At 41.8% G+C, this 19,692-nt stretch overlaps 1 long non-coding RNA gene across 1 annotated transcript in view; it reads right to left on the bottom strand.

Annotated features, from left to right (window-relative positions):
* Window positions 1-319: 319 nt before the first annotated feature.
* The window catches only part of LOC142068457 (uncharacterized), a 63,178-nt gene continuing 43,805 nt past the window's right edge, over window positions 320-19,692 (bottom strand). The window contains exon 3 of the long non-coding RNA XR_012664285.1: window positions 320-999. This is a non-coding gene — a long non-coding RNA (uncharacterized LOC142068457). The remainder of the gene's footprint in view (window positions 1,000-19,692) is intronic.

Here is a 19,692-nt window from a genome sequence, read left to right as displayed (position 1 = left end):
AGTAGTATAATGGTAAATCTTTGAACTCCACCTTCTGAGATGTAATCAGGAATGTAATCAGTGTCCTTTGATGTTTTTCAGAGGCCTTCTTGTTGAGGTTACAGGTCACTTAAGCGTTCTAATTGAACAGCCATCCAGACATATAATCTATCGTGCGTAGACAAGAGATTTAAGGGTTCAGCTTTTTGGTAGCTTACACAGGGCCTGGAAACCAGTTCAAAGAACAAAGACACAAACCCACTTACACAACACTCAAAATGAACTGAATTAAGATAATTTGATATCTTACATTCAAAATTATATATATTTGCCTTAACATTTTTTCAAAATTAACCAGTCAGTATAAAAGCTACTCACCCATCCTTACCATAATAATAATCATGATGGTTTATTTACTCACTCATCAAAAAACAATGTACTCACCCAGGGTGATTTGGCAAGGAGAATTTTGCAGAGCCAGTGTATATGAACTGGATGGACAATTCATAGACCACTATGTAGAATGCAAACAGGGCCAAATAAAGTTGGAAAATGTGTGAAAATCATGAGAACAAATGTGTGGCCATCACTCAGTGGAAAGCTGGATAATGAACTGGAACCATGGCACTTCTAGGTCGGCCTGCTTCTGATAAATTGTGCTGGGATTTTCAAAAGCGCTTAAGAGATCGATCTACTTGCCGAAGACCTATTGAAAGTCAATGGGAGATAGGTGTTCTACTCACCTAGTTCCCTTTGAAAATGAAACCTTGCCTTTGTATACAGGAAATATAGATTTATATCACCAGGACTGGCTACTGCTTTAACCTGGACAAGAATACTAGGCCATGCAAATAGGATTAAGTGTGGCTGCAGCTGGCTGCTGCTGCGCTGTGCTCTGGGCCATTACAGTACCTGCCGCTGGCTTCTTGTCCATGAGGTGGAAGAAGCCCACGTGTCACTGCTTCAGATTTCAACTGGATGCCAGTGTGATGCTTGCAGTTCTGCTCCAAGGAAAGCCTCCTACATGCAAATAAGCCCAAGGAAAGTAAAAAATGAAACGGTGTGTGACAGTTTCTAATTACTGCGTAAAAACAACATATGGAAACTTCATTGTCCATTTCATCCCTCAACATGTCCTATCAAGTCACATTTCTTTTGCTCAGTCATTCTCTCTGGAGCATTTGGAGCTTTTTCTGTTGTATTAGGTGATGAAAAAAATACTTGATATGAGCTGAATGAGGCTTTTATTTTCACTATCCAAGCTCATTAATTTCATGGAGCGTTTTAAAATAAAAACTTACTGGTTTTGGTTCAAATTAACTCGTATAATTGCCCAAGCAAAGATCAAGTTTAAATACTCCTCTTTTTTTTTTTTTTTTGAGTATTCAGTCCATTGTCATGAATCATGATCAAAACAGCATAAACATAATTAAAAAGGGAGAGAGCCACTTTCCAGTTACATGCAGCCGCAGTGAATTCTAACAGGGATAGAACACATTACACCAGGCAGTTTTTTGCTATCTGTTTAAAAATAATGATGAAACCTTTAATATGTAGCTTCTTGCTATGAAGAATTAAATATTAATACCTATTATTTTCAGTGTTTGCAGCTAGGTTTCACATTTAAATACTAATAATGTAGACATTAGAGGAAATTTAAAGGCTAAGGTTGGGTCACGGAAGTGAGGCATACATCAAGGTCCCATTTTCTAGAAGCAAAAGCCTCCAAGCTTTTCCTGTTGTACCCTCTGGCCACAGAAGCAGAGTCAGTTAATGAATCAGAAAAAAGCTGGTTACCAGATGTCCTGGCTTATTAACACACACATTGCATTCTGTAATGGCATTCACTGAGCAATCTGTGTAGAGCAGACTCTCGTATGCTTAAAGTACCTCTCTAAAAAGCCCTTCCAACTTTTCTTTTTCTGTGATTGATTTTTAGGGATGGCTGTTGTTTAGGTTTGGTTAAGATGCTGTCAAGCATTTTATCTGATTGAGATTTCCCTGTCATTCCAAAGATTCCTGAGGTACCAGGAGAAAACAAAATTATTTTTAGCATTTGCCCATTACACCTTTCCCTGCAGAATTCATAGAAAAGAAGTAAATTAAAACAAAACCATACACTTAGGAGCAAAGCAAAATAAATCAATTCTCTTAGATTGGTCTCCATTGCTGCTAATTTTAATGCCACCCATTGTTCAGTTCTGCAGTCTAATTTTATGTTAATATCCTGAAAGTTGTCAAATCTTGGCAAAACCTATGCATAAATTACACAGAAAGTAGCTCACAGGAGGGGGAAAGTAATGACTGTCATGGTTAGCCAAACCCATTAATAGTCTGACAAGCAATAACCCAAGAGCTCTGGTCAACTGCTGCAGACATCTGTGAAACTTTTGCAATTAATTTTTTTTTGGAAGAGGTATCAGCTGTGAAATAGCACATAAGTGACTGATTATTATCAGCTCCGCTGGTAAGGGTAGAACCGATGGCCTCCCTCCTTAGACTACAACCTTGTTTTTGTATAAATATCAAACTTATTTTCCTTTCCTTCTAAAGCAGTCAAGCCTTTGGAAAGGGGAATGAGGAGTCAGTCACATGATGCTACCCAGGGTGTGGAGGGAGATCTCATTGTACCAAGACCAGCATATCACTTCATCTGCTGGCTCTTCTCTCCGAAAACCCCGATTTCATTCTGATGGTGATGGAGATGTTGAAGGTCTGATCTTAGATTTCTCATGCACCCAAAACTCTCACTGGGACTGGGGCGTTGGTAAAATACTATTTAAAGTGGACTAAACAGAAAAAGCCCCGATTTACCATATGTGTTTGTTAAGGCAATATGCACATATGTAAGTGTTTAGCTGAGTCAGGAAGGCATAAGCCCATTGACATGCTCACAAGTATAATTTATTTAAAAATACGAAGCCTGTTAAAAAAATGTGTGCATGTACTAGCCATAGTGGAAAAAAATGACAATGACATATACGCAGCAGTTAAATGTTATTGCTGATTAATATACTGATTTTCTTAGATTTACCCGAAAACACTATAATAGATGGTGTTTAATTTCACATTTTTCATTTCTTGCAACTTTCCTGTTCCCCCCTCACTCTTGTACTGTGACAATTAACTGATGAAAATGTTGTTAAATAACAGCATAAATCGTGGTTTCAGTGTTCACTCTGATTCAAAGGCCATCTTGGACAAACATATTCTGGACAAATTAAAAAAAAAAAAGGGGGGACACACAGGATAGCACATAATATGATGCCTATGGATTGGCAAACAAGTTTGCTGTTGTTTTGGGACACATAATTTTGGGAAATAATGGTCCATTTGGCAGCCTTGCTTGTGTTACCAACCTCACATACTTGGAAATGTAGTGGGCATTACTTTATAAATATATATAATTTTGAATAAAATCACCATGCTATTTTAGAGGAAACCTCACCACAATTCATTTGTTTTAAGTTTATTTCTCACATCATGTAATGTATCCTTTACTCTGTATATTTTATATATTCTGTGATGGTATAAAAATGTTATTTTTGGTCACTCCACTGTTTCACAAGTACAGCTGGTGCAATATTTAAAAATTACTGTCCATGCTATGGCAGGAATGAGCTAAACAGAATGGATTCCAGTGCCTGGCCGGGAAGATGGGTGATCCGTAACCAGAAGGGGTTCTGCAATTGGGGTTCCGCCCCACTCCAAGAAGATGGAAAATAAAATCAGAATAAAATTAATGTTCCTTGAGCTGCAGTCTGTTAGGTAGCAGGTTTTCCCTTCCAGCTGAAGCGGCTTCAGAATGCATAGTGCTCTGTGCCCATTCCCAGCAGGGGACTTCAGAGAAGAAGCCGAACTACTTTGAAGAGTGCACCAGGTACAGTTTAGGGACACTTTCAACAATGCCCCTAGTCAACCCTTACAATGCTAAGCTGAGTATCCTCAGTACAGGCAATACCCCAGCAGGAGCTCAGGGAGCCAATGCATTTTCCTTTCCACATCCAGCCGCCTGCTGAGCAATATGGGTAAGAGAGCATGGCCCCTCTTTGTCCACACCAAGGCACTAGCCCCGTTGTGTTCTTTCATTCCCTGAACATAAGGACTGCCATTGTGCCTGACCCCTGCAGTGGGGTTGCCTGGGTGAAGAGGGTTTCCTTGTTCCGTCTCCTTCCCTTGTACACTTCTGCAAGGACCCAGGCACAATCTGGTTCTTAGTCTCCCAGCTGGGCTGATCTTTATGACAAGAAGTTTCTTTCCTTTTCTGCCTTAGGGGTATTCAGAGGAGAATGATCTGAATAGGCCTCTTTTTGTCCTTCATCATAGAACTGAAAAACAGAATTTCCTCTTTTTGGTTAGACAGTGGCCTACTTAGAGGTAACCCACAGTTACACTTTTTAATACTGAAACGTGGTAATAGTTTAGATCCATACTTTTTTCCCTTGATTTTTTTATTGTTGTTCAGCTTTTCGTGGATAATGCTTATTAGAAAACACAGAATTAACAGAAAAGTAAAACCAGATGGAACATGTGGACAGGCAATCCCCCCTCTCCTATAACTTACATTTTAAGGAATGGGTAAAATTCCTCTAGAGAAAATTCTGTTCCAAAAGTTATAGATGAGAAAAAAGAAGTACTGTAGTCTGTATTTTTTCCAAGCAATGTTCTGTATAACTGAAGCTAGGGAAATCCAGGATTTTAGTATGGCCCAACTGTGAGCCATGCTGTGGTCAAATCCTGCTCGCTTTACTTTTTAGAAGAGTCCCAGTGATTTAAACGGGACTACTTGGGTTAGATTAGTAGAGTTTAGTCCAATAAGTTTTTAAAACCATGTCTGGTTATTGCAGTCATCCAGTGAGTGCTGTAGCAGTGATTCATCAAAGATTTGCCCATGCACGGCCTGATCCCAAAACCCAGGGCTTTGATCAAGTCAACAGTTAGTCTGGTTTTATGAACACCAAAATAAATGAAAGTTCCTGCTAGTGGTATTTTGGCCTAAATTCAACCCTGATAATACTCTGCCAAAGTCATTGGAATGTATTAGGTATGAATTTGACTTCCTTTTTTCATTGGTAGTGCTAGAGAAGTATTTAATAACATATGCATCATTTGTTTGTTATAAGTGCTTCACGGTATAAAGGAGACTCGGAAATGTGCCATCAATTGTATTATTCAGAAAAAAGATTCAGTATTCCACAGTGAATTTTTCATGTAACATTCCCCGTGTAGGATGAATTTAAATGGCACAATCTGGACATATCTGACCTAGTGTCAAGGGTCAGCTCTAAAACAAGGCGGAATGGTTTGAACCACTCTCAAAAAGAGACTGTCGCACTGCGGCCAACTTACACAAAGGCCTCATTGTTACTGAGCAGTCTACTTTACCAGTAGTCATGTGTGTCACCCCTACTACAACTAATGTAGAGGTTGGTATTTGATTAACCATTTGATGCTGGCCAGTCCCACAGTTTTTGTGCCTAGGTACTGATAATGTGATCAGACACCCCTCCCCTCCATCCGTCTTTCATACAATCCACAGCAAGATCGCTGCCATAGTAGTCCCATTTCACAGTATTTATTCAGAGTATTAGCATAAATCACTATAATTAGGCTTTGAAAAGTAGAAGTGAAGGAGGGGGTTGCTTTTATTTCTTATAGATACAGCCTTTATTAGATATACATGGATGTGATGTACCTGAATACTGAGGATGAAATCCTGGCCGCATTGAAGTCAATGGGAGCTTTGCCACTGACTTCAGTGGGGCCAGGATTTCAACCTGAATGGCACAGATGTTGTGCTATGTGAAGCTGAAGTCAAACCCACGAATACCACTTACCATGGCTGTTGCTTGAGGCCTGATCCAAAGCCCATTGCAGTAAATGGGTAATGTGCGGGGTCTGTGGAGCACCATTTAAAGTGGGGGGTCTATAGAGCCGGTCCCCACGGCAATATTGCTGCCGCCATCCCCTGCCAGACCCTCCTTTTGCCCTTTCAGGTGTACCCTTCCCAGCAGCCTGAAGCCACTGGCCCATGAGTCCATAACACCCCACCCAGGAGACTCAGACCTCAAGAGAGCTCCCCCTACCATCTCCTGCCAGTAGCCCCTTCCTTCCCCACCCTGCTCCTTACCTTACCTCTCCCTGCTAGCGAGCCTCGCCCTTGGGTTATGGGTCTGTTCCGCTTCCTGGCAAGCCCCAACGCAGAGGAGAACCACCACAGTTTTGGCAGCTGGCAAGCGAGGGCCTGGCACTAGGCACGCTGCAGGCAGGGGCCATTCTAGTTAATCTTCCCCATGTCCCTACAACTAGTGAATTATCTTTATTCCATGACCACTGTTGGGGAGGAGTGTTGTCATCCTGGGTAAAGGTGCTTTTCTGGGTGTCTTTTTAAATCTACTGGCATTCATAGGGTCAGGCCTCACCATTTATAACAGATCATGTTTGTGCTGGGAGGGGAGGAATCTCTGCATGTCGACATGCTGCATAGGGCTGTTACTGAGGCATGAATTCCCAGCTTCTGATTGGCCTTTGTAACCAGTAGATCATGCAGCTGGCTCCACTATGGCATGGGATTCCAAAGCACATTGGCCCAGTTCACATTTGGCAAAGACAGCCTGATTTGGATTAGTTTTTTATAGGTTTTTATACTGCACACATTACCATAGGCCACAGAGCCGGGGCACCACCTGGACTATGGCCCAATCACTTTTTCACCCAGCCAAATTGGAGCGAGTGGCATTGTGACCTGGCATGCAGAGTCGCAAAGTCACTCCGCTTTGGCCCAGCAACCCCTGGGAGGATGGCTGGGCCAAATTTGCATGAGTGGCACTCTGACCTGGTACATGGGGTCACAGCACCACTATAACTAGAGTGGCTGGTTACAAACACCAATCAGAAGCTGGGAATTCATGCCTCAGTAACAGCCCTATACAGCGTGTCGAGATGTAGACATACCTCCCCTCCCAGCACAAACATGATCGGTTATAAATGGTGAGGCCTGACGCTATGAATGCCAGTAGATTTAAAAAGACACACAGAAAAGCACCTTTGCCCAGGATGACAACACTCCTCCTCAATGGTGGTCATGGAATAAAGATAATTCACTAGTTGTAAGGACATGGGAAGGGAGAGGTAGGAAAATAAGGTGCTCCACTCTAGCAGAGAGGGCAGAAAAAAGCCTTCGGAATTTCCCTGTGGGTGTCTATGCCAGCTTACTCAAGCTTGTGGGGCTCAGGCTAAGGGGCTGTTTAATTGTGGTGTAAACATTCGGGCTGGAGCCCAGGCTCTTGGACTCTGCGAAGCAGAAGAATCCCAGACTTCAGGCTGCAGCCTGAGCCTGAATGTCTACCCTGCAATAAACAGCCCCTTAGCCCGAGCCATGCCAGCCCTAGTCAGCAGGCGCAGGCCAGCTGTGGGTGTCTAATTGCAGTGAAGACATAAGCTATGTGTCCAGCCACTAGGGTTATGTGATGCCCAGTCCATTGCTGGCCAGCTTGATTGTCTTACTAATAGACTGATGGGAACAGGCCTGCTGACGGGGGGGACAAAGAGGGCAATTGCCCAGGGGTCTCAGTGATTTAAAAGGGTCCAGGGGCCCCTGGCCACAGCACAGCTGAGGCAGGCTTCCTGCCCACCCTCACTCTGGGCCACTCACAGAAGCGGCCAGAACAGCCCTGCGGGGGGAGGGCAGGCGGGGGTCTCTGCATGCTGCCCCCACCCCCAGCACCAACTCTGCAGCTCCCATTGGCCAGGAACTGCAGCCAATGGGAGCTGCAGGGGTGGTGCCTGCTGGCAGTGGCGTGTGGAGACCCCTGGGACCCCGCCTAGGAGCTGCTGCCAGAGGGGTGTGCCAGTCACTTTCGGGAGCTGCCCAAGGTAAGCACCGGCTCCCTGACCCCCTCCTGTACCCCTGCCCCAGCCTACAGCCTGCACCCAAACTCCCTCCCAGAGCCCTACTCTGCACCGCCTCCCACACCCAAACTCCCTGCCAGAGCCTGCACCCACACCTCCTCCTGCACCCGAACTCGCTCCCAGAGCCTGCACCCCCTCTCACATCCAAACTCCCTCGCAGAGCCTGCACCCTCTCTTGCATCCAAACTCCCTCTCAGACCCTGCACCCCCTCCCGCACCCCAACTCCCTTCCCCAGCCTGGTGAAAGTGAATGAGTGTGGGGGAGAGCAAGTGATGGAGGGAGGGGGGATGGAGCGAGCAGGAGGCAGGGCCTCGGAGAAGGGGTGGGGTAGGAGGCTGGGCAAGGATCTTTGGGTTTAAGCAATTAGACAGTGGCAACCCTACCGGGCGGGCATGTGGAAGCCCTGGCCATGCCAGAAGAGTGCGCCCAGCAGCACAGCCAGCAGCTCGCTGGGCACCAGCCAGCGCAGGCGTATCACTGCCCAAATGTCAGGGAGACCATGTCCGTGCGGGCGTGTCTTGTGGGGGCCCATTGACAGTTCTTCCCTGGGGCTTGGAATTGCTGTCGGCAGGCCTGAGTGGGAACCCCGATGGTCAGAACTATTTCCTTCTTCCTCATCACCACATCGGTGACTTGATAGGTAAGCACCAGGCCTCCATCCTGTCATAGACTCCTTATGTAACACCTGTGTTTTACTGAATTGGGAGAGGCCCCTTGCTGTGTGCGTGCAGTGTATTCAGTACTCTTGGCACTTTGCTACTGCACAACTGCCCCAAAGGTGGGTGGAAGAAGCCACAACTGGATGAGAAGAAACTGGGAGCAGTTGCCCTCGTAAGTCTTGATCACTGCAAAACTTCTGCATTATGAAAAGCATTATTATGTATTTGAAAAACTTAACCTGTGAGCATTAACACTTTTATTTTTGTATTTGGGAATATCCTGTACAAAGCCTACAGCTAACTGAGATCTATTTTTATGCAAATATAAACCCAGACACATTAAGCCAAATTGTTCTCTCAATTAATTTTCCTGTGTCTAATAAACACAATACAGTAGTTAAAATTTTAAGCTAATATGTGGAGCTTAAATTCTTCCTATACCAGAGTTTATTATTAAGGTGAAGATTAAATTATTCTTCACATTCAACATCCTTTTCAGGTGAGGATTTGACTATTTTGGTTCAAAATATACTTGAGGCTGCTAATGTGTGAGATGATTGGCAGCACTGAAAAATAAGACAGGTAAGGATAAATACATGAGTTCAGATCTTGTGCAATTCCAATGAAAGGTGATTTCAGTTAACAAAAACATTCCAAGCAAAATAATAATCTATTTAAATTGTAATACAGGACTTCCAGTGTAAAAGTGCAGGTTGGATTGAAAAAAACGTCAATCATACTTGGGGACGGCTTAAAGGCTTATGGTTTTCTTTATTGTTTTATATGAAAATACTTAGAAATCCAAATACCACCATGAAATAGAAATGCTTTAGAAGGAAGTGTCTGTCATTAAAACTTAAAATAGAAAAGCTGAAATATCACGACTATATTTTATACAGCACAGGATAATATATTCAGACTGTATCTGAACTCAACAGCATCCTGAACTTTTGATTTTCTTATTTCACAAATTAGTTGCTTGCTTGGTATCACAACTTAAATTAATGGGACATCCTGGAACAGTGTCACAAAGTTCTTTTATTGTATATTGGTCTAATATCTATTCATACTAAAATTCTCTTTCTAGTTAAATATTTAGATACATCATACATTTTCCAGTGAATACCTGCCAGTCTTCTGTTTCTAGGTGCAATTTATTTTTACATTTTGAATGTACTGGGCCTGATTCTTATATCACTTATACTACTGTAAATCCAATGTAACTCTCTTGACTTTGGAGAATTACTGTAAATTTACACCAGGAAAACTGGGGGTAGAATTAGGTCCTGCAATTATACATTCCACAAACTTATGAATGGCTATCAAATCAAATTGATGTCAGTTTGTTCGAGCTTTATTATCATATAGGGTCTCTTTCTTTGTCTGTTTCTGCTTGACTTATATACTACATTCTTATTTATTGTAGATCAGATTGAAACATTTTATCCTCAAGGTTACTGTAAGGCATATTTAAATGTGGCGTTTGTTTTAGCTCCAAATGTCAGCTTTTGGAATTACAGTGTCCCTAAGAAACTTGTCATGCATTCAATCATTTTCAAATTGATCTTTTTTTAATTAGTAAAATTGAAGTGGACCATTGTTTGAGACATCTTTTATGATATATGCATTTCCAAGTTGAATATTGTGGATTGGGGATATTCTCAAGAACTTCAATCTAAAGTTAATCTTTATAAATCGGGATAGAGTGGATTAAAAAGCAAGAAAGGAAAAACCTTACTACAGGTTAATGAAATGGACTGGATCTAATCCAAAAGAAACTAAGTGATTATAAATTGAAGATTACTACAGAATAAGTCCTCTGTAATCCTTCTATAGTTGACATTGCATGTGTGACTTTCTAAAGGCAAGCCTATTCGATTTTAATTCATACAGTGATTTTGTATTTTCTAGAGCATGGGCCTGTCTTATATAACTAGACCATGGAGTTGTTACGGGATTTAAAAAATCCTTTTCTACTTCAAGTATAAAACATTTAGGAATCTGTACCTTGGTTATCAACAACAAGTGGGCTGAGTTTTGTTTATTTTTAGCACAAAGAAATGTCATCTTCTGACTGGTCCAGTTCCTATTAAACTTGAGTTTATCTTCCCTTATTTCTTTTCCTAAGCAAACAAAAAGCAACAACTAACAATCAGAATTAAATGTTTTGCACGTCTGAGTTTTGATTTTCAATAGGTATTGCAAAAGAAATCTCCAGGGTTTCTAATTCATATGATTAACTAAGAGACTTTCAAAGAGACACCCTGCGCTTCCTATCTACACTTCGTAGTTTTATGTTTGTTACCCCATTTACTTCAGATGCAATGCATATGGATACTAACAAACTGCACCTGCAAAACTCACAATTTGAGAAAACCTGATCTTAACTCATGGTATCTTCAACCTGCATTGCAAATCTGTCTGCTATAAGATCCTTTTGGTGAAGAGTATATATTGGCTTCCAAAGCTATTATGCTCATGGGGTCAGTTTAATCCCTAGTACAGTTTCAGTGCAGCCACACTGGGGATGAATCTGGATCAGAATATTTAACGCAAATAAATTATGTTACAACAAAGGTAAAGTATATAGAGAAAAAAAATTGCATCACAATGTCAGTTCTCAGCACCTTGAGGGAATCTGGGCCCAAAGCAAATATAAGTTTCAACAAGTACTTTCTGATTCCTGTGCTCCAACAAGGGCAATTTCTTGAATTACAGAGAAGACACAAGATGGGTTTCCATTATAGGGATTTAAAAACCAAGTGCTCCAGAATATAAATCTCTAATCCTGGAGTTACTAAATAGAACTTAAGTTTTCAGAAGCCAATAAATCTGATATTTTATTCACATGGCTTTAAGAAAAGATAAAGCATTATTGTACAATAGGGTTCACACTGATTTTGATTTGATGGGGAAAATATTTTAATGCAATAAGACCAGGAGAAAAATTGAAATTATGATTCGGGTATCCATTGAGGGAGGTGATGAAAAACACTAAAAGAAACATTTGCAGGATATTAATACAAAGGGACCAGATCTTGAGTTGGTGTAAATCAGCAGAGTTTCATTGGTTTCAGTGGAGCTATAACTATGCTGATTTACACCAGCTCAAGATCTGGCCCAAAACTTTGTATCTCTCACTAGCTACAATAACTGTGTGTCCCTTTAAAGCACACAGAAAGGCAAAGTGAATAATTGTCATCGAAGACCAGAACTAATTCAGTGCCGCAGTTATTAAAAATGCCCACTTTTCTAAATGGTGGACTTAAAATAATGGCATCTTTAAAACATAGCAGCTGGGAAGAAATATCTCAGAAAAGTACATACAGCTTGTGTGAACACAAGGATTTTCCATCAGATTAATACTAAGAAAATTTTCCATGCTAATTTAGAAACAGAAACAATTCAGAAACAGTGGATGGGGCACTGGACTAAAACTCAAGAGATCTGTGTTCTGTTTCTGGCTCTGCCATTGACCTGCTGTGGGATGTTAGGCAAGTCATTTTACCATTCTGTTCCTCAGTTTCCCCATCTATAAGATGAGAATGATACCTTCCTTAGTAAAGTGCTTTGTGATCTATGCATGAAAATGCCATGCATTATTAGTATTTTATTTATTTATTTTTACTAACTTGGAAATTTTCCATTGTAAAGTATCATAATTTAGCAATAAGGGCAGTTCTTTTATGAAACCCATTTGTCTGATTTAGAATGTAAGCAACGTAGGGCTTCCTCTGTAACTTGTGAAGCATATCTTCCCCCCAGGACTGAGTGCACTGGCAAGCTAAAGAAGTGTTTGACCCTGCAAGGGCCTGAACATTCTAAGAGCGATCCAGCAAAGCCATGGCAATTAATCACATGCTTAAAGTAAAGCATGTGCTAAAATGCTTTGCTGGATCATGGCCAGAATGTTCAGTACCTTGTAGGATTAAGCCCAAACTGGCAAACACTGTCAATAATGATGACCAGCCTCATCTCAGCATGGCCACTTAAAAGCCCTGAAGCAAAGTGAGCAGAGTTCCATTTTTATAAATGAATAATATTCCATTAAAAATAACTTGGGGGTCTTTAGAAACGGCTCTCTCTTCCCATTGCACAGGTGATTAGAGCAGTCCAGCGTGCATTTCTAGAGACAGGACAATGAAAACTGGCTCTGTGGCTATTGGCTATTTTGAGGATGAAGTGGATGAGAGCCAATACATATGCTAATCATCCATATAGTTATGCTTCTAGCAGTGGGGATTCAAAGGAGTAAGCGATGGATGTGGTCAAGTGGCAGAATTAAGACAGATGGCTAGAAAAAAAGATATTGAGCCAAAACCTGCTCTCAGTTACATTTGTGTATATCTGGAGTAACTCTATTGATATCAGTGGAGTTACATCAGATTTACATTAGTGTAGCCCAAGAGCAGGCCATTTAATTTGGAGCAGTACCTTATTGTGTCTCAGAGCAGAGAAATCTAGATCTACAGATAAAAGGAATACTGGTTTAAAACTGAACTTCTCTGTTATATATATATTTTAGATACCTGCCCTCCATTGAGAACCTTTTGCCTAGCGAGAATACTTTACTTGTGATATTGTCATTTGGGCCTTTGTCAATTTGGAGAACTCTCTCTTTGAAAACATGTCTAAAAGGCTCAACTTCCAGAGCTGTAGCCACATTAGTCTCCTCTCATTTCCCCACCACCTCTAACAATCTTAAAGATCCCAGTTTAAATTGCATGCAGTTACCACTATTGTATATGCAATCACAATAATTTCTTGAGCAAATAATATGTGTTTGGCTCAGAATCTGGTCTCAGTTACAACAGTGGAGAAATTATCGATTTGACTAGAGCTGGTCAGGAAATGGTCTTCTTGTACTGAAAAAACTACTGCCAGTGGGAGTTGTAGGGGTGGTGCCTGCAGGCAGGGGCAGTGCACGGAGTCCCCCTGACCCTGCCCAGGGGCCGTAGGGACATGTCAGCTGCTTCTGGGGGCGGTGTGAGGCCAGGGCAGGCTGGGAGCCGTCCAAGGTAAGCACCGCCCGGCTGGAGCCCTCACCCCATCCTGCACCCCAACCCCCTACCCCAGTCCTGAGCCCCCTCCTGGAGCCAGCACCCCAAACATCCTCCTGAACTCTAACCTCCTGCCCCAGCCCTGAGCCCCCTCCTTCACCCAATTCCCTCCCAAAGCCTGCACCCCTCACCCCCTCCAGTACCCCAATCCCCTGCCCTATCCCTGAGCCCCCTCCCAGAGCCCGCACCCCCTCCCTCAGCCCAACCCCCTGCCCCAGCCCTGAGCCCCCTCCAGCATCCAAACTCCCTCCCAAAGCTTGCACCCCACACCCCCTCCTGCATCCCAACCCCCTACCCCAGATTCAGCCCAGAGGCCCCCCACATACACACGCTGAAGCCATTGGCCCCAGCCCAGATCCCGCACCCAACCGTCATGCCCCAGCCCGTTGAAAGTGAGTGAGGGTAGGGGAGAGCGAGTGACGGAGGGAGGGGGGGATGGAGTAAGTGGGGCGGGACCTTGGAGAAGGGGCGGGGCAAGGATGTTTGGGTTTCTGTGGTTAGACAGTTGGCCCCTATTCCTGACAGATAATTTACCGAGTTGCACAGGTTCAGTGCATGGTTTGCCCATTATACTGTCTGAGGCTGTGAGTGATGCAGACAGGGCATGCTGCATCACTACTTGCTACATCTCCTCCTGGGAACTTTTTCTCAGATGTTGGCTGCCCCACAGTGATTTGTAGGAAACATTTAGCCCCAAATTAAGTGTCTGAGAGTTTTTTTGTTTTTGTTTTGCAAGAAGCTAAATATTATGAAAGAGAAAATAGAAAACAAATAGCTTGGCATTCTAATATTATATTCTAATGGAATACCTTGGTCACTGAAATATTATCCATATGGTGCAGTTTCTCAGCTGGTGTCAACAGTCATAGTTCCAGTGAAGTCAAGGGAACAATGTTGATTTACAGCAGCTGAGGATCTGCCCTATGGTTTGAACTGTCAGAATATACTCCAAATAAAAATGCAGTTTTGCATCACCAAGTCGAACAACCTGTATCTTATTTGAATTTTAAAACAGCACAAAGTTAAATGAACCCACACCATAGAGCATTTAAGAAAATTAAAATGTTTTGGACCAATCTGATTTCATTTGGGTTGTACAGGAATAAGTGAAAGAAGACTTTGACTTTCATCAGTTATTTTATGGGTTTTACAGTTTTATATCATTATAGATGATGAGTTATATCTAGTACAAAGAAAGGGATAGGCTGGTTTTAGTCACAGTTCACAGTTCGACGTTCCTCCAATATGCAGGCTAAACGCTTCTTCAGAGTCCCATGCAATCTCTCCACTGTCCCATTTCCTTAGAGATGGTACACAGCAGATTTATAATGTACTATACCAATGCTCATCAGAAAGCCTTCAAACCCTCTTGATACAAAAGGTGTCCCCATCATCTGAAACAAGGCTGTCTGGTAGGCCCCAAACATTGCGAATAAAGTGTTTAGGCAAGAAATGAGCTTCTTTGAGGTGCCTTGTGAAATTATGAATGAAAATGGGTAACGTCAATAATAGTCTACAACAGTCAAAAACCAGTGTGTAGCCATCATGCAGTGCAGTTGAGGGGCCAGTAATATTCTCTGCAATGCTCTGCCATGGTCTGTCTATGACTACCAATTTCAAAGGGGCCAGAGGAGCAGTAATTCTATGCATTGTGCAGGCTGAACATGCCTTCATACATTGCTCAATGTCTGAGTACAGCCCTGGCCAGCAAGCATAATCATGCAGAAGTTCCTTTATCTTCTTAACTCCCAAATGTCCTTCATGAAACATACACATAAGTAACCAAAAAACTAGACTAGTATAAAAAAGGCAGCCAATGGTAGTCCAGGTATTTTTGCTACTAATATATCATGGCCTTGCCCACACAATGCTTTTACATGCACATTAATCATTAACATTATTAGAGATCCAACACAATAAAATTAAACTACTCTCAGTTTACTAAAACATTAACATACTAACAGCTACCAAGTTTGTTAAATCATAATGCAATGTCAAACTGACTAAAATTCAGGAATCAGTATAACAAATAACGTATCTGAAGTGTAAACATGTTTTTCTACATTTCTTTTTGGAGAAAAGTACAAATTGTTTACTTTAATATGGTGACATTTTATTTTGTGATTAATTTTAAAATAACATTGTAAAAACTACCAACTCATTTTAATTTGACAAGCGTTTGGTAATTAATTTTCAAACAATGCTATGGGAACCTAAGAAGCACTCTTCATTTGACATGTATTTTATAATTTATTTTAAAACAATGCTGCACAAATCTGCAAAGGCATTATTCATTTGAGAGTTCATTAATTATGCAAATGAGTTGCAATTAACAAATCTGTTCCAAGGATGGCATTTGCATAATAATGAACTTCATGTTTGTGACATTACTTAATAAGATACCTTTGTGCATTTTTAAACAAAACACTCCTGTGAATACTCTGAATTGGGAGGTGGTTAAAAATGGACAACCAGTGAATGAGATTAAAAATTGTATCCAGAAAAACATTGTTAAGATAAATAGAATTATATATTATACAAGTGATAAATATGAATATTGCTTTAAAAGAACTGGGTTTTTGATTAACCTGTGCCTTCCAAAACAGTATTAGAGTTTAATTTACATTTATGAAAAGCATGTAAGAGCTGAGGCTTATTGAGACAGCTGGAAATAAATAAAAGTGTATGCAAACACCTATTTAGTATTGCCAGTACATGACATAAATTGAGTACATGACTCTGAAACGATGGCTCTTATTACAACTTCACTAATCAGCACATGAGCCAAAAGACCAATGTCAGTCAATGGATAACAATTTTTGTTTACATTAGAACATCCTTTGGATTTCATGTGAAATAATACTATCAAACTGCTAGGAAAGGAGTCTTGCCAAATAAATGACTCTGGTTTCCACCACTTCAGAGTTTAATTTCAGATGGTTGTAGTTTGTGATCCATTCCTAGAGATTCCATTCACAGCTCAGTAATGGCTACATCTACAAGGAAATGGAGACCTAGATGTTCGGCAAAGTCAAGGTCTCCATTGTGATAAAAAGGCAAACCGATAGCTTTTGTGGCCTCTCGGTTTCAGCACAAGACAGGGTTGCTTGGCAACACTATGCATGGTGAGGTCTTGGTCTGCTAGTGGGAAAAAATGAGACTGTAGTGTAATCTGATAAATTCACAATGGCATATTTTAGATACAGCTTCAAATTTAGACTGGCTGTGTCTCCTGTATCCTTGACTCCTTCCTCAGAATCAAAGAGTTTCTATAGGTCCCTCTTCCATCTATTATTCTGTCACTGATGAGCTGCTGTTGACAGGCAATATTTGTTGTGTACATCATACTGGACTCACCAAAGTTCTGTGAAATGCACGATAAAGCAGTTATCAGATGTGAAAAGAAATTATGCGAGAGTTTAAAATGGGCAAAGCCTTGGGATAAAGGTACAAGAAAGATTTACAGAAAATTGTTTCCCTGAAGTCAGTTCTTGAAATAAACACATTTTTCAATAAAAAATGAGTGGGAGGAAAAAAATGAGTGGGAGGAAGAAATTTCAAGCATGAAAATGTGACTAAACTTGCATTTTATTGGTAGATGTGTTTAGTGTGCAGAAAAATTACACACTGAGGCCCAAATTATGCTTTCATTCATGCTCCGGCAATCAGTGAAATCAAGGATGTTGATTTGTATTATTATAATTTATTTGTATGATGGTAGTGTCAAGGGATCCCAACCAAGCCTGAGACACCCTTCCCTCCCCCCATTGTGCTGGGTACTACACAAACATAGAGTAAGAGACAGTCCCTGCCCTGAAGAGTTTACAATTTAAATCGACAAGACAGACAAAGAATTGGGGAGCAGGGATAAAACAGACAAGCTGAGTGAACAGGAATAGTTTGCAAATGTCAAGTTAATGCAACAATATGTTTGTTAGCTTTTTATTTAAAAAAATGGAGTGGGCTTTTGTTGGGAGGGCATTAGCTAAACAGAGAGACAAAGCAATAGAGAGAGGAGTTTAACGGGAGCAAGTAGAATGAGGCTGAATGGAGAGATGGTCATGGAGGGATAGAAGGCAGAGTGAACAGCAAAGCAGCAGGTTTTCTGCTCAGAGCTGGCACAACTGGCGGGGAGTGCCTGGGCCCTGGTGCTTCCACGGGGCAAAAGCACTGACTTTGTGATTTCCCTGGGAGACCCCCGCTCTGCCCCAGGCCCTGCCCCCACTCCACCCCTTCCTCCAAGCCTCCACCCCACCTCTTCCTGCCCCTGCTCCACCCCCAGTGCCTCCTGCACACCAATGAAGAGCAATATGAAGGGCAATATGAAGGGCAATATGATGGTGAACACATTTTTCAGCTCTTCTGAACAGGAGTGTAGTGCACCCCTCTTTGCTGCTGGCTAGTTCTTGCTGCCAAATGCACCCTATACACTAGTCATTTGGAAGGGCTAGACATGTTCCCTAACTTTCAAGATACACCTCATGGGAGCGAAGGGGGAGAGTAAAGAGGGGAAGAGGCTCCTCTTGTACACCAGGTCAGCAGAGAACAGGATTTAGCCCTTACACACAGGAGATGATAGAAGGGAACTCAGGAAAATAAATGCCTTTTGTTTTACATTACATCCGCGTATGGCGGCAGGGAGAAAAAGAAACGTGCTCTGCCTAAAGCTGACAGATCATAACAGGATCACTCCTGAGGACTGATCATGCCATTTTGTTGCTGTCCTTTTTTAATATTTGTACCATTAATTGCCAGCTGCACTATTCACAGCTCCTGTGAGCCTTTCAGGGAGCCAGGCCATAAAATAGTGTCCCAAAAATCCTTGGGATGCTGTTGGTTGCTTGTCTCCACTCAAAGTGCACGCAGGCCTGACATCTCCCTCAGGCCTGTCCCGCTGTTTCTGCTGCAGTCTATTTATATTTAAACATTTTAAATGATTTTGATGGCCTTCCCCTTTGTGATCGCATTGCCAGGAACTAGAAGCTCATTGGAATTACACCAAGCTGTTGTCTGCAGTCAGCTTAAGCACACTGGTTGATAGTTTCCTGTTCCTTGTGTCTTCCTCTGTGCCTAGCTCCATGGCAGTGTTAGCAGACTGTTCATTTTTCGGATGTCCTTTTAGTCTGCATTTCCATGGCCTGACTTCATGGATCCCTCATTCAATGTGTCCAAGGGTAGTAATGACATTCAGGATCTTTTCCCAGGTCCAACTATATTAATTAGGATTCCTCTTCAAAATATCATGAGAAAGAAACAGATCATAGTATTTAGTGCTATTGTCCACCGATAGTTCGGAGATGATCTCTAGGGGATTTTGAGGCACCCTTACCTATCACTTAGGAGATAACAACAGCTGATGTGAGGGTATTGAAATTGTCAGAATTGGGAGTATCTGCCCAGCATAACAGAACTGTCTTAAGACAGTGTAATCACAGAGTATCAGGGTTGGAAGGGACCTGAGGAGGTCATCTAGTCCAACCCTCTGCTCAAAGCAGGACCAATCCCCAATTTTTTGCCCCAGATCCCTAAATGGCCCCCTCAAGGGTTGAGCTCACAACCCTGGGCTTAGCAGGCCAATGCTCAAACCACTGAGCTATCCCTCCCTCCTAAATATGTTAATGAAAATATTTTTATTTGTAATCCTTCAGTGTTACAAGTGCTATATAGATGTAAGTTACTCATTATTATTATGTTGTTAACAACAGATATTCTTTCTCCATACTATTTGAAATCTGACTGACGGCACAGAGGCTGTCAATACAATGACATGTATGCTGTTTGTGTTGATAACACACAGCTGGAGAACCACATCAACTATGTGTATGCAAACTCTTATATCTGTAATCAATCATCCATGGATCTTCAGCCTATGATATAAATTGTCTCCATCTAACCTGCCACCATGAAGTGCGCTTGTGAAGGTAAAGGCAATGTACAGCCAGGGCAAAAAAATGTCAGGTTTACACTGGTGTATCAATTGAAGTCAAAAGAGTTACTCCAGGTGCATTACATCTTGGACATTGCTTAGAAAAAACATCTAAGCAGGTGCTTAATTTTAAATTATTGAGTAATCCCATTCCTA

This window comes from Caretta caretta, chromosome 11 (genome assembly GCF_965140235.1).
Source record: "Caretta caretta isolate rCarCar2 chromosome 11, rCarCar1.hap1, whole genome shotgun sequence".
NCBI lineage: Eukaryota > Metazoa > Chordata > Testudines > Cheloniidae > Caretta > Caretta caretta.
The sequence above is the reverse complement of the archived record's forward strand: the minus strand, read 5'-3'. Positions and strand labels throughout refer to the sequence as shown.